This window comes from Perca fluviatilis, chromosome 5 (genome assembly GCF_010015445.1).
Source record: "Perca fluviatilis chromosome 5, GENO_Pfluv_1.0, whole genome shotgun sequence".
Taxonomy (NCBI): Eukaryota; Metazoa; Chordata; class Actinopteri; order Perciformes; family Percidae; genus Perca; species Perca fluviatilis.
Genome location: NC_053116.1, coordinates 3,460,815 through 3,476,398, shown reverse-complemented (window position 1 = coordinate 3,476,398; position 15,584 = coordinate 3,460,815).

Sequence of the window (15,584 nt, the reverse complement as noted above, 5' to 3'; positions counted from 1 at the left end):
CTATCTTGCACCCAGCGCAATTGCCTTTGTACACCGACGCATGTATCATTCCTATTTTGCACCCGACGCACAGCGGAATTTTCCCTCCACAGACACACGTCTGTAAATTAGGGAATGTATTTGCGCTCCCAGGGGCGGTTCAGCGAAAAGAGGAGGCGTGTTCAGGCGCAAACGTTTCCTGATGCCATTTTGAGGTTTCAGAAAACAATTCCGCCACAGACCAGGAAAAACCTGGTCTAAAGTCAGTGGCGCTAGTCTAAAGTCAGTGGTGCGTTATTCAGATGCTATTTTAGGGGCGCATGCTTGGCCATAATAGTAGCGTGTGCACAACACGCATACACTTTGCTTCTCTCATCTAGGCTACACGGACGCAGCAATTCCCATTTTTGCAAACCATACAAATTTACAAGGAAACCTATTACTGAAAATGCGCTTCAAGTGTTTGGATAGGTCAGGAGGCACTTTACAGTACAGTCTTCAAAAAGTCGCAGAATTCTTTGTGGCTTGTTGTGTTTTACACAACATTTCCATGAATCATGGATGTGTTGATGACATAAATGAGGAAATATTAGAGGACTTAAGGAGACGTGATGTTGAACTACGGCGGGATTGGACACTTGAGGGACCGGGAGTGGTAATGCGTGATGCGTCCTAGTGGAGCGGGTGGACGGAGATGGAGTGGGGGGAGGAGGAAGGGGCACAACAGGAGCAGGTGGTGCGTTTGGAGGCCCACGCACCATGGCTGCAGCAATCCTCTCCAGACTTGAGGAGATGCGCCCGAGAGGCCGCAGCAACATCTGCACCTGGCCAAGACAGGCATTTATTACTTTGCTGCATCCCGGACAGCTCCCGCTGGCGTGCGCCAGGCAAATCCGCCGTCATAATAGCAATCTGCCATGGAACAAGTGTGCCTGCTCTTAAAGGGAAAGGTTTAAGTCCTATTTCTCTGACCGATCTCAATTTGTTAATGTTAATGATAAATCCTCCAAGTACGCTAAAGTTAGCCATGGCGTTCCACAAGGCTCAGTGCTTGGACCAATTCTATTCTCCTTATATATGCTTCCTCTTGGTAATATCATTAGGAAACACTCAATTAACTTTCACTGCTATGCGGATGACACCCAATTATACTTGTCAATCAAATCAGACGAAACCAGTCAGCTAGCTAAACTTCAAGCGTGCATTAAAGATATAAAATCCTGGATGACCTATAATTTTCTGAACAAAACTGAAGTTATTGTGCTGGGCCCTAAACACCTCCGAACCTTATTATCTAAAGACATAGCTACTCTGTGTTTATTCTAAAACAAACCTCAAGAACAACCTTGTAATTTCCGGTAACATTGCAATTAGCTTGTCAAAATGATGCTGAAAATTTGTCGAAGCATTCATTACTTCCAGGCTGGACTATTGTAATTCCCTACTGTCAGGTGGCTCAAATAAGTCCCTTAAGACTCTCCAGCTGATCCAGAATGCTGCAGCATGTGTTCTCACAAGAACTAAGAAAAGAGATCATATTTCTACTGTATTAGCTTCTCTGCACTGGCTTCCTGTAAAATCCAGGATTGAATTTAAAACCTTTCTCCTGACCTACAAAGCTCTAAATGGTCAAGCTTCATCATATCTAGAAGAGCTCCTAATACCTTATTGTCCCACTAGAGCACTGCGCTCCCAGAATGCAGAGTTACTTGTGGTACCTAGAGTCTCTAAAAGTAGCATGGGAGCCAGAGCCTTCAGTTATCAGGCTCCTCTCCTATGGAACCAGCTCCCAATCTGGGTTCGGGGGGCAGAAACTGTCACCGCATTTAAGAATGAACTTAAAACTCTCTTATTTGATAAAGCTTATAGTTAGGGAGTGAGGGGTTGCAGCGTCCGCCTAACCAGGCCCACATGCTTCTCTACATAGTCGTTAGATTAATAATATAACAAAAGTAGAGGGAGGCAGGCCAGCACAGCCCGATCTGGCAGGGGAGAGTTTCAAGCCCGAACAGGCTACCTCTCCTTATGACCTGTCTCTCTTAGTTACGCTGTTATAGTTCTAGACTGCCGGGGGACTTCCTTCCTTTGACACACTGAGCTGCTCTCTCCTCTCCCTTTCTATTACCATTTGTGTGCATCCCGTCCCAGAAATGCTTGTTATTAATCCTAGCTTCTGGGGAGTTTACTCCCCGGAGTCCTTATGTTTTTTCACCCAGCGTATTTCCTTGGAGAACGTTGGAACCAAGATCGTGGTTGCAGCTGTCGCCGTGGTCCTGCTGCACTCCCTGCTAAGCTCTGCGGTGCCCTGCAATGTCATGCTGCGTCCTGCTGAACCCTTCTGCTTCCTGCTACGTCCATCCATGCTCTGCTGGGCCACGCTACATCCTGTAACGCCCTGCAGCGCACTGATATGACATGAACTACTACGACTACCATTTGAAGTCACTGTTACATTATTAATGTGATTATTACGGCCACTGTTCATCGCATCCCCAACCGGCACCGTCAGACACCGCCTACCAAGAGCCTGGGTCTGTCCGAGGTTTCTTCCCAAGAGGGAGTTTTTCCTCGCCACTGTCGCACTGCTTGAGGGAATTACTGTAATTGTTGGGGCTTTGTAAATTATAGAGTGTGGTCTAGACCTACTCTATCTGTAAAGTGTCTCGAGATAACTCGTGTTATGATTTGATACTATAAAATTGAATTGAATTGAACTAAACGCAAAACGGATGGGATGACATGTCGCTGCAGGATGCTGTGGTAGCCATGCTGGTTCAGTATGCCTTCAATTTTGAATAAATCCTCAACAGTGTCACCAGCAAAGCACCCCCACACCATCACACCTCCTCCTCCATGCTTCACGGTGGGAACCAGGCATCTACAATCCATTCGTTCACCTTTTCTGCGTTGCACAAAGACACGGCGGTTGGAACCAAAGATCTAAAATTTGGACGAATCACACCAAAGCACAGATTTCCACTGGTCTAATATCCATTCCTTATGTTTCTTGGCCCAAACAAATCTCTTCTGCTTGTTGCCTCTCCTTAGCAATGGTTTCCTAGCAGCTACTTGACCATGAAGGCCTGATTCGTGCAGTCTCCTCTTAACTGTTCTAGAGATGTGTCTGCTGCTAGAACTCTGTGTGGCATTCTCTCTAATCTGAGCTGCTGTTAACTTGCGATTTCTGAGGCTGGTGACTCGGATGAACTTATCCTCAGCTGCAGAGGTGACTCTTGGTCTTCCTTTCCTGGGGCGGTCCTCATGTGAGCCAGTTTTGTTAAAGCGCTTGATGGTTTTTGCGACTGCGCTTGGGGACACATTCAAAGTTTTCGCAATTTTCCGGACTGACTGACCTTCATTTGTTAAAGTAATGATGGCCACTCGTTTCTCTTTACTTAGCTGATTGGTTCTTGCCATAATGTGAATTCTAACAGCTGTCGGCTGTGTATCAACCTGACTTCTGCACAACACAACTGATGGTCCCAACCCCATTAATAAGGGAAACAATTCCACTAATAAACCCTGACAAGGCACACCTGTGAAGTGAAAACCATTTCAGGTGACTACCTCATGAAGCTCATTGAGAGAACACCAAGGGTTTGCAGCGCTATCAAAAAAGCAAAGGGTGGCTACTTTGAGGAATCTAAAATATAAGACATGTTTTCAGTTATTTCACACTTTTTTGTTAAGTACATAATTCCATATGTGTTAATTCATAGTTTTGATGCCTTCAGTGAGAATCTACAATGTAAATAGTCAGAAAATAAAGAAAACGCATTGAATGAGAATGTGTGTCCAAACTTTTGGCCTGTTTTGTATATCTATATCTATAACCTCCAGTTTATCTGCCACAAGTTGTTCTCCTTGTAATTAAGATCTCATCGAGGAAAAACACGCTGTATTTTCATTGCATTTTTTATTTATAAAAAGTTAAATAAATAATGAATTTCAATATAAAAATATTAATGATTAATCGATAGTCGAAAGTTAATTCTCCCGACGATCGACGAAGAAAATTTCATCAAATGCCCATCCCTAGTTAGCATGTTGATTTACGGTGTGTGCCCCTAAATTTTCTGGTGTTACCCCTAAAATTTTCAGTTGGGGGCCACTGTGCTCCTAGTGAAAAAAGTTAGTCTGGAGCCCTGCTTGTAGCACTAAATTCATGTAGGAACCTATGGAGTCTTATAGCTTTTTTTAGAGTCTCATTTTCATACTGGCAACCGAGCTAAACAACTTTTCTGGAGGAAACCCTGCTATCTCTAAGCTTTAGCTGACATTAACTTCTGTCTGTGTTTCAGCTTTGCCTCCAGACGACAAAAGCAAGATTGTTATTAAAGAGGAGCAGCAGGAGTGTAGCTCCACTGTGGACCAGCAGGAGCCAAAGCCCCCCCCACACATTAAAGAGGAACAGGAGGAACGGAGGAGCAGTCAGGAGGGAGAGCAGCTTCAAGGGCTGGAGAAGGCTGATATCACCAAGTTCCCATTCACTCCTGTCCCTGTGAAGAGTGAAGATGATGAAAAGAAAGGTAGGAACAACGTTAACACATTTTTTAGGGGAAAAAATCTGCAGAAGTCAAGAGCATTAAAGTTCAAGAGAACCTGGTTTATTTTATTTTAGGAGTAAGGCTCCTTTCACACTAGTCTATGTCCAGACCTTCCTCCACAGCGCTGCGGAGGAAGGTCTGGCTAGTCCACACAGCATTCCTGGATGGGAGAAAAACGTGCTCTGGTTTATTGGCATTTCTTTAAAGAAATCACAATCGTCTTGGGTGGTGCTAAGCGCCAGACGGAGCCACGGTGCCTCTGCAAAATAGTGTTGTGAAGGAACTTGTTTAGGTGGAACGTGTATGTTCAAAAGAACATCTATGAAAAATACAGGTGTGTGTGTGATGTGTTTCTGTATGTGTGTCTCTCTTTGTGTGTGTGTGTCTGTGTGTGTGTTTAATAGGCCGTCGCCAAAACCACCAGACTCCATGTAAATATACAGGAATATGCGGGATATTTATGCAATTTTATGCGATGAAATTGAGGGAACTTGCAAAAATTGCGTGAACTTGCAAAAACTGCGGTTTGATGAAAAAGAGGAAAAAAAAGTGATTCCCCCAACACCCTGCTTTTCGATGATGTTCACGTCTCGTAATTACGTCATTTCATAACGAAAGCTGTTCTACTATGATAATTGGTGATGAAAATAAATCGTGTTCAATAAGATGTACTTATTCAGTTAAACATGAATTTTGAACTGTAGGCCTACATAAGAGGTTGTGATGAACTGTTTTACAGTCAGTAGCTTTGTGTAAATCAGTCCAAGCTCTATTTCTCCTTCTTCCACCAGTCACTCAGGCAGACCAGCTTGTTCACATTTTCTGGTGACAAACTAGATCTCCTCTTCTGCACAATATGGCCTGCTAAAGAAAAAAGTCTCTCGCATGGGACAGTTGTGGCAGGACTCCCCAAGTATTTACGGGCTGATTTTGTCAGCTATCCCCCACTGATCGTCGAGAAACTGCCTGACACGCTTCTGCAAAGTGATGCTCCTCTGTTTTCATCACACCTAACGGACAGACAAAGTAGATCAGAATAAGTTCACTACTAGTAGTAAACAACTAGCAATCATCAAGAAGCAAACATAATGTGGTGGTAATTCGTGGTGTCATGGTAATTAATAGACATAAATTATGTAATTTAAAATTACATAACGTAGCCTACCTAAAGCGAAGGAGTGAAGTTCCCAGCTGGCATCGATGAGGTGTACAATAACGCCGAGGTAGTTATCGTTGTTGACAGATGTCCAATGGTCCCCAGTCAGTGCTACACACCTCGCCTCTACCATCTTCTCATCTTTTGCGGCTTTCTCTGCGGCGTGCTGGTCATGTATTCTTCTCATGATAGTTCGCCTCGCAGGTAGTTTGTAAGATGGGTCACCTGTGGGCGCCTGTAGAACAAGCTTGAGCCCATCATCTTCAACCACGCTGATGGGCCGGCAGCTGGTGGCAATCCACTGAGCGAGGAGATTAGTTAGCTTGGCTGATAGAGCTGTGCTGACGGGCTTGCCTCGGTTGCACTCAAACATAGTAGTTTGATGATGACTCATCCCCTGCGCTACATCAGTGCTTGGCCTGGCATCTTACGCATTAGCTAAGGCAGGGGTCTCAAACTCAAATGAGCTGGGGGCCACAGCTGCCAACATAATCTGATTGGAAGGCCACGTCAGTGTTCAAGATTAATACAAAAAAAGAATCTATTTCTGAAAATGCAGTGTTTTTTTATTATTTCAAATACTGTATAACGCAAACAGAAAGTGCAAATCTTTTTATCCCTTTTTAGACCGCTGTGCTAACAACCTTCGCTTATAAATAAAATAATGATAAAATAAATATTAATACAAATTATAAAAAACAAACAAAAAAAGCATAAAAACAGGTATGTGTGTGTTTCACACCAAATAAAAATATTGTCCTCTCATAACTTATTTTATACCTGGCAAGGAACTGATAAATGAAATACCATAATGCATTACTTCTTGCTAACACCACAAATAACACTCTCAAACACACTAACAAACACAATCTTTGAGCCCATTTGTGCGTTATTTCTTGCCAGATACTTGGCAGCGCTTGTGCTCACAAAGCTGAGTCACATTTGCACTAATGGACGTTGCAGTTGAAACTCTGAGTCCAGCTTCAAGATGGGCATCTGTAAGCCTTGATCTGTACTTGCTTTTGGTAAAGTTCATTGTTGAGAACAATTTCTCACACACATATGTACTTCCAAAAAGGCACAGTACATGACTGAAAACTCTGGACAGCTCTGGGAATGATGGAAGCAGCTCTCTCAAAAACATTCCAATCTTGTCTGCTTTTCCCTGTGCCTCTCTGAATTTAGCTTTTAGTTCACTGTTGCACTGCAAGTCAATAAGTTCATTTTGCAAAACGCTGGGTACACTCTCCACATCAGCTGAGAAGGGGTCTGCAAATAGCTTAAAGGTGTCACGGTGTACCTTGAAGTCAGCAAAACGTTCATCAAACTCTCGCTGCAGCTTTTCAATAGCAGAGACATAGTCATCACCACTAAAAGCTGTGCCGTGTTCCACCAAAGATCTGCATGCAGCGAAATGACAGAGGTTTGCTGCCGACAGTTGAGTTTTCCACAATCTCAGTTTTGTAGAGAAAGCTTTCACACTCTCATAGGCTGTTGTGATGAGCTGACCAGGGCCCTGCAGCTTTAGGTTCAGGAGGTTTAGTTATTGTGTTATGTCCACAAGGAATGCCAAATCCATTATCCATTTTGGATCATCAAGCTCTGGAATATCCAGCCTGCCATTTTCCATGAATCTCTTCACTTCAGCTATTATCTCAAAAAATCTTGCTTAGCCAGCACACCTCAGTAAAGTACAGCACATTACCGTACGATGCCTCAACTTCTTCCAAAAAGGCCCGAAACTGGCAGTGTTGTAAACCTCTGGACCTGATATAGTTAACACATTTCAGGACGACAGACATCACATGTTCAAAATTCAAGCATTTGCCACACTGTTGATGTATGATGCAGTGCAGCGCAATAGCTGGATCAGCATCTTCTTCCTCTAACTTTCTCTGTACCAGCGCTACCAGTCCGTTTTTCTTGCCTGTCATGGACGGTGCTCAATCAGTGGTAATGCCGACCAGTCTGTTCCACGGAACACTAAGCCGCTCAATCGCACCGCACCGCTGCTGAAATATGTCTTTTGCTGTGTTGTGGCCATACATTGGACACAAACTCAGCAACTCTTCGGTCACCTCAAACTTGTCATCAACACCCCTGATGAAAATTGCTAGCTGAGCATTGTCCGTTATGTCAGTACTTTCATCAAGCGCAATAGAGTACGCAATAAAACTGCGGGCTCTGTCCTGTAACTGTTCATAGATGTTACCTGACAGTCCATTAATCCGCTCGGCCACAGTGTTTGCTGATAAAGAAACGTTGAATAAGCTCCTCTTTTCGGGACAGAGAATATCAGCAACTCGCAACATACAGTCCTTCACAAACTGCCCTTCGGTGAATGGTTTTCCCGCTTTGGCAATCAATTCACTGACCACATAGCTTGCTTCAACTGCAGCATCAGCGTCCTTACTGGCTTTGTGGAAAAGTTCTTGCTGGGATAGTAGTCCTTTTTGTAGCTGCTCGGCTCGTTGTCTCCTGTCATCTCCTTTGTATTTCTCATCATGCTCGCTGTGTTTAGTCGAATAATGACGTCTTAGATTGTATTCCTTAAAAACAGCGAGTTTCTCTTTACATATGAGGCAGATCGCATTTCCACAGAACTCAACAAAAAAATATTGTGACGTCCATCTTTCTTGAAATTGTCTATGCTCGCTATCCACCTTTCTCTTAGGTTTTGAAAGCAACATACTTTCCCTCCTCGTCGTAGTGTCGTGAACTTTGTTGTTCCACACCTGCGCACTTCCTTTGCAATTATTTTCAAAATAAGTGTTTTTTAATGAAATCGTTTTTTTTATTATCTAAAATTAAATGTTTTTTATTATCTAAACATTTTGTTATCTTAATTATTGTGGGGATAAAACAAACAAATTTAAAATACCCTCAAGGGCCTTCCGGGAGTTTGAGACCCCTGAGCTAAGGGATGCTTTGCATTTAGGTGGTACTTGAGACTGGAAGAACTCCTATAGTAAACTAATTCCACATTGCACAATGTGCAAACAACCTTAGTCTTGTCGAGGTTTCCATTGGGAAGCTTCTTAAAAATAAATTTTCCGCTGCATCCGTGTTAGCACGTCACGTTTGATGTGGTAATTTCACAGTAGGCATACACACAGGTTCGAAGACTCGTTCTCGCCCCCTACGGTGCAATTCGGCTAGGTATACATCCGCGCTAAAATATCAAGGTGAAAGTCATCATAGCTTGTGTAGTATAGACCCAGCTCCCAACCCAACTTTGAGAATAGATTAACTGCGATATTTTTTTATCGCCCGATAAGAGTCTCACGTTAACGCAGCACGTTAACGCCGATAACGGCCCACCACTACTAAAAAGACACCAGTTTTATTTTATGAGCTTGGGGAAGAAATTATCCGAATTAAATAAATACACAAATAAAAAGTTTGAGGTGAACTATAATTACATTTTTGTACAGCACTCTTGTGATGCAAGATGCCTGTTGTCCTCCAGTAATGCTGGAAGAGGACCCGATGTCGCCGCAGCAGCACTTAACGTAGCAGTGTCCAGTTTTACGGCAGCAGCTTGAGGACGGCACCGAACAACCAGCCCTCACCGGCCAGCTACAGCGCTACTGCGCCGCCGGGAAGCTTCAACACGTTAAACAGGGCAGATGAAACCACTCGTGAACTATATGTTGTGTTTAATGTCATTCAAGAGGATGGCAATGTAGCAAGCAAACACGATCAAATGAGAGGTAAACACTCTCTAGAGTGCTCGAACGTTACAGCAAGTCCCTGTGGCTCAATGGAGGTGGCTAACAGCAGTGAAGCTAAAGACAACTTCACAACACAATTCATTTGGATACAAGCGTTGCATTATGGAAGATGGGATTCTGAACAGCGACACACACACACACCAAAGCCAATGTGTTTGCATTACTTCACACAGCACATGTAACTGATTAGAAATGATACAGATTATACATGATTTACTGCCGCTGGTGCAGATGAACTAACGCTACACTCGTTACTGTAAGTAGCCTACAATAAACCCTCCATGATTTAAAAGTCAATACTTCAATACCCACCAACCTGTTCTACAGGCATAAACATTTAGAAACCGATATTTCAGTCTGCACTGTCCACTCTTGTCCACCGCGCTGTGCAAACACGGCTCTACTCTGCAAATAGTGACTTTTTACAAATGAGCTAAAATGAAAGATGTCAGTTTGTAGTCAGTTTATCTTAGTTTTTCAACAAATCTTGAATTTTGGACAAACTCTTGTAGACTTAGCTGCTGTCTAAACGAACCATCCTCTCCGCTGGAGCGGTAAACCTGTGGCTGTATTATAAGACCAAAACCGATACATGTGGCTACTTAATATGCACGTGAATGACTCCTCACCATGTTTTCAGTTTACTAAGCGACAACTGTACATGTAGTAACAGGTAGGCTATGTTATGAAAAAATAGAGTATCCATCGCTACTGTAAAGTAGGGCTGGGTGATAGGGAGATATCAGATATCACGATATTCTTGACCAAATACCTCTATCGATATTTCAACGATATTCTAGGGTAGACAATTGGTGCTTTAAAGGTCCAATATGTAATATTTGTACTGTAATAAATCCAAAAATGGCACCAATGCCTCATCAGATATTAAGGAAACACGTTAAACTGAAATACTTTTCTGACAACAATGCTAATGTCAGTATTTTTTCTTTTTGAAATTTACATTCCGTGACGGAATTTATGTTTATGTTTTGATCTGTGTGTTGTTATCAACTGCCCAGTTTGACACCCAGGCCGGGTTGCCAGATATACCTGTAAAAACATAAACCCAGCGCGCTACAGCTGTAACGGTAGTACAGCCATGAAAGCAGCACACAAACAAACAGGATCAACGGAGATAGATTCTACCCGACCTAAAAATAATAAAACAGCATGTTTCTAACAGTTGCGTGACCAGAGACGTAACAACCCCCTGGTAAATATTGGAGATGTATTTGAAAGATGGAGACAGCTTAGATCCCAAAAGGACGCAGAATTGGCTTATTTCCTCCTGAACAGATAAGCATAGCTTCAGGCTAATTTATCACAGCCACTAGGGACGGGCATTTAATGTCATTTCAACATTTGTGTTCTCACATTGAATTATATAGCTAGAGTACCCGAGTTGGTTACTCGCAAAAACAATTGAGACACAGCCAGTAAAGTGATCCCGACTGGTCCTGGCTAACGCCGCCATGCTAACCCTGTTAACTGCTAACGTTACCAGGAGGACCAGGCAAGCGGGCCATGGCTGTTTACAACGTGTAGTTCAGCGGCTGGAGCCGACAACGGTGAGTTATTTTAAGTCACGAGATGGGGGCTGTAAATCGGGAAGAGAGGACTGTGAGTTTGCAGTGTGTTTAGCGATTGTTGCCGTAATTCTAAGCCAATGAAGTGTGTTCCGTCGGCAAGGTAGTGGTATTTTTAGCGTTTCGTATTGTAATTCTAAGCCGAGGAAGTGTGCCTGACTGGCGTGTGGAGAGGACGGTGAGGTTGTTGTGTTTTTAGTGGTTCATACTGTAATTTTAAGGCAAATGTAATGTATATGCCAGTAATGTAAAGGCAAATAATAGAGCAGCTAGAACAGTCTGGTAAGTTCAGAAAAGTACATCACTTGACTGTAGTGCAGCCTTTAAAACTAGTAAAAGACACCACTTATGTCATATCCCGATATTACGATATCCAAAATATCACGATATCGATATAATGTCGATATATTGCCCAGCCCTACTGTAAAGGAAAAAAATTCCTGCCTATCCCTTGCTGCCACTGGGAAAAAAATAAAATAAATTCCATATCGACCCATGACCTCAACTGAAAACCAACCATCATGCCTAATGGGAATAAATATTGAACACATGAAGAAAAAGGGGTGTAAAAAGGCATGGGAAACCAATGAACCAGCTGAAATCTGTCTGTATTTAGGAAGCAATCGAGGTCGTCGGTTCAATCCCCAGACCGACAGGATAAAATCTGGGTGGGGAAAGTGAAAGAACAGTGCTTGTCTCTCCCTCATTACCACCACTGAGGTGCCCTTGAGCAAGGCCCTTAACCCCAACCGCTTCAGTGGCCAGATCAGACTGTGGTTGTACTGGGCAGCTTCCAGGTATGAATGTGGAACTCTGTGAATGTTATCAGGGCGTTCCGGCTGCCTCTCAGTGAAACCTCCCCTGAATAAATAAAGGTTAAAAAAAACAGCCCGTCTCATTACCAAGGTGTCACCCAAGAAGCATTTCATGATGGGTAAAAGCAAAGAGCTGTCCCTTCGCATGCTTATTGTAGAAAAACATACGGATGGCTCAGATGAATAAATGCTGGGGCCATTATCCAGAAGTGGAAAGAACATCATTTCACCATTAACTGGCCACGACCTGGTGATCCTCGCAAGATTTCTGACCGAGGAGTCTATAGAATACTTAGTAGAGTTGTTGAAGAACCAAGGACCACTCACGGAGATCTTCAGAAAGACCTGGAAGAAGCAGATGGAAAGAAAAGAAAAGAATTAGTAATGCACTCAACCGCTATGGCCTCTATGCACGCACACCAAGCAAGACACCACTGCTCAAGAAAAGGCATGTGGAAGGGATAATATATATACACTACTGGTCAAAAGTTTTAGAACACCCCAATTTTTCCAGGTTTTTATTGAAATTCATGCAGTTCAATGTCTTATTGTACTTTGAAATGAAAGAATAGAACAAATGAACAATTTAAGTTAAAAAAGAAATCATGGAATCAATTTATAAACCAAAATGTATTCTAAATTTTTGACTCACACACTTGTGGCATTCTTTCTACAATGGAAATCAAATATTCTTCAGAAAGTTCTTCCCAACTCTGTTGCAGAAGTTCCCATAAATGTGTGGCACTTGTAGGTTGCTTTGCTTTGAGTTTTCTGTCCAGTTCATCCCAAACCAGCTCAATGGGGTTTAAGTCTGGTGACTGTGCTGGCCACTCCATGTTTTTAAGCTTACCATATCTTACCATTATCTTGTTCTTTTTTCCTAAGGTAGTTCTGGCATAGCTTGGACTTATGTTTTGGGTCATTATCTTGCTCTTGGATGAACCCCTGACCAACTAGGCGCATACCAGAGGGTACTGCATGGCGCTGCAAAATGCTGTGGTAGCCGTTTTGGTTCAGGGTGCCTTTCACTCTGTACAAATCACCGACCCTGGATCCAGCAAAACAGCCCCAGACCATCACGCTTCCTCCTCCATGTTTGATAGTTGATGTCACACACTGAGGAACCATCCTTTCGCCTACTCGACAGCGTACAAAAATCCTGCGTGATGAACTGAAGATTTTAAATTTTGATTCATCAGTCCATAGCACCTTCTTCCACTCTTCAGTAGTCCATTGACGATGTTTCTTGGCCCAGGCAAGCCTCTTTTTCTTATTCTGACGTCTTAGCAATGGCTTTTTGCTGCGACCTATCAAACCTGCAGCTCCAAGTTTTCTCTTTACAGTTGAAACTGAGACTTGCTTATTAAGACCACTATTAAGCTGTGCTTGAAGCTGTTGTCCTGTGAGCCGCCTATCACGCAAGCTGTTGACTCTCAGAAACTTGTCTTCTGATTCAGTTGTGGCTTTGGGTCTGCCAGACCTCTTCCTGTCAGAGTTTCCTCCATTGCAACCAGAGCAACCTCCATTGCTGCAGAACAGCTTTGGGCCCTATCTTGCAAAAACCTGGTCTAAAGTCAGTGGCGTGTTATTTAGATGCTATTTAAGGGGCGCATGCTTGGCCACGTGCGCACAACGCGCATATAGGCCTACACCTTGCTTCTCTCATCTACAGGGATGCAGCATTTCCCATTTTTGCAAACCATACATAATTACAAGGAAAAATATTATTGAAAATGCGCTTCAGGTGTTTGGATAGGTCAGGAAGCACTTTACAGTACAGTCCTCAAAAAGTCGCAGCATTCTTTGTGGCTTGTTGTGTTTTACACAACATTTCCATGAATCATGGATGTGTTGATGACATAAATGAGGAAATATTAGAGGACTTAAGTAGACGTGATGTTGAACTATGGCGGGATTGGACACTTGAGGGTCCGGGAGTGGTAATGCGCGATGTGCTCCTGATGGAGCGGGTGGACGGAGATGGAGTGGGGGGAGGAGGAAGGGGCACAACAGGAGCAGGTGGTGCATTTGGAGGCCCACGCACCATAGCTGCAGCAATCCTCTCCAGACTTGAGGAGATGCGCCCGAGAGGCCGCAGAAACATCGCCACCCGGTCAAGACGGGCATTTATTACTTTGCCGCATCCCGGACAGCTCCCGCTGGCGTGCGCCAGGCAAATCCGCCGTCATAATAGCAATCCGTCATGGAACAAGCGCGCCTGCTCTTAAAGGGAATGTGAGATGACGCTCTGATTGGTTATTTTCATGTTACGCCCAAACCACACCTAGCTACTTCAGACCAACCCATTTAAGATTTGCGTTGGGCGCAAGAGTCATTTATCCCGCCGTTATAATAAAAAAACTAGAAAAATTGGGGTGTTCTAACACTTTTGACCAGTAGTGTATATAGGTTTTTCAGAATCTGGCACTGGGAGACTTCATATAATTGAAGGAAGGATGATTTTATATATTTGAATTACTTACTGACATCTGGTGAAAATTTCATGCCAATAGCCCCATCAGAAATATCTTTACTGAGAAAAATGTTGATGCGTTAAATGAGAAACTAGGCTGCATCCTGAGATCCGGGGAAAACTTCACTTCCAGCTCTAAAGACCAATTATTGAATAGGTATTCACTTAGGACTGTATAGGTGATGGTTACATATAGGGATGTACTGCTTGGGGAAATACATAACACTGATTGCTCCATTAAGTTGCAATAAAAACAGACATATATGTCATTTACATAGGAGAATGTCAACATTGTCCAAATACAATAGTCTTACTAGAAATATAAAGGTACAGCTAAACTAGCATTAGCATTAGGAAGCAACATGGTGATTAGATGAGCTCTGCATCCACAAAGGTCTCACCAAAACACAGTGAAAGACTCAAATAATGTCGAGATCAGACAAAAATGACAGGTTTTACTCACGGTTCATCAGAGACACACACAACTTGAACCATTTGAATGTAGTAAAGTCCACTTCGCACTCTGTTATTCTGTCTCTTGTTAGGGACTGTTCATTATTTATTTAAGGGGCCACCGGAGGAGTTTTGGGATCTTTATGCCGGTTACACGCTGGCTGCGTGGCGTTTCTGTTGCGTGTCAGCTGCATGTCGGCTGCGTGGATTTTTTTATGTCTTTACACACCAGAAACGTGTCTGACGCGGCGCTGCTGCTGCTAGCCTAGTCTGTACACATGTACGTTTCCCATTGATAAAATGAAATACCATGTTAAACATAAATATATACTGATTTGATTACAGAAAAGACAACGTTGGCAGTATTGACTGCAAAATAGGCTACAGAATATTTCGTTCTGTATTAAGCTGCAATATTAAAAAATCTATTTTTTTTTATTACATTTATATCAAAACCTAGAGACTTTCAAACATCAACATGTTATTTATATGTATTTGTGTCTAAACGACATATAAACTTTTTTTATATTCTATTTTGACTGGAAACGCTTCCAACACGAGTGAAAAATAGGTTCTCTCGGTTCTATTTCTAGCAGGCACGCGTTTTCGGACGCACGTGTCATGCAGGCAGTGTGTAAGCTCTAACCTGTTAACATGGGAGCCGAAATATAAACGGACACGCCACGCAACTGACATGCTCGTGCGACGCATCCAGTGTGTAACCGGCCTTAGTCAAAATAGACATGACCCTCCCTTCACCAGCAATACATTTTGGACGACCCTCCAAAATTATATGGAAAAAAGGGATGACCTTCCCCAACCCTTAATTGATGCCTTCTGT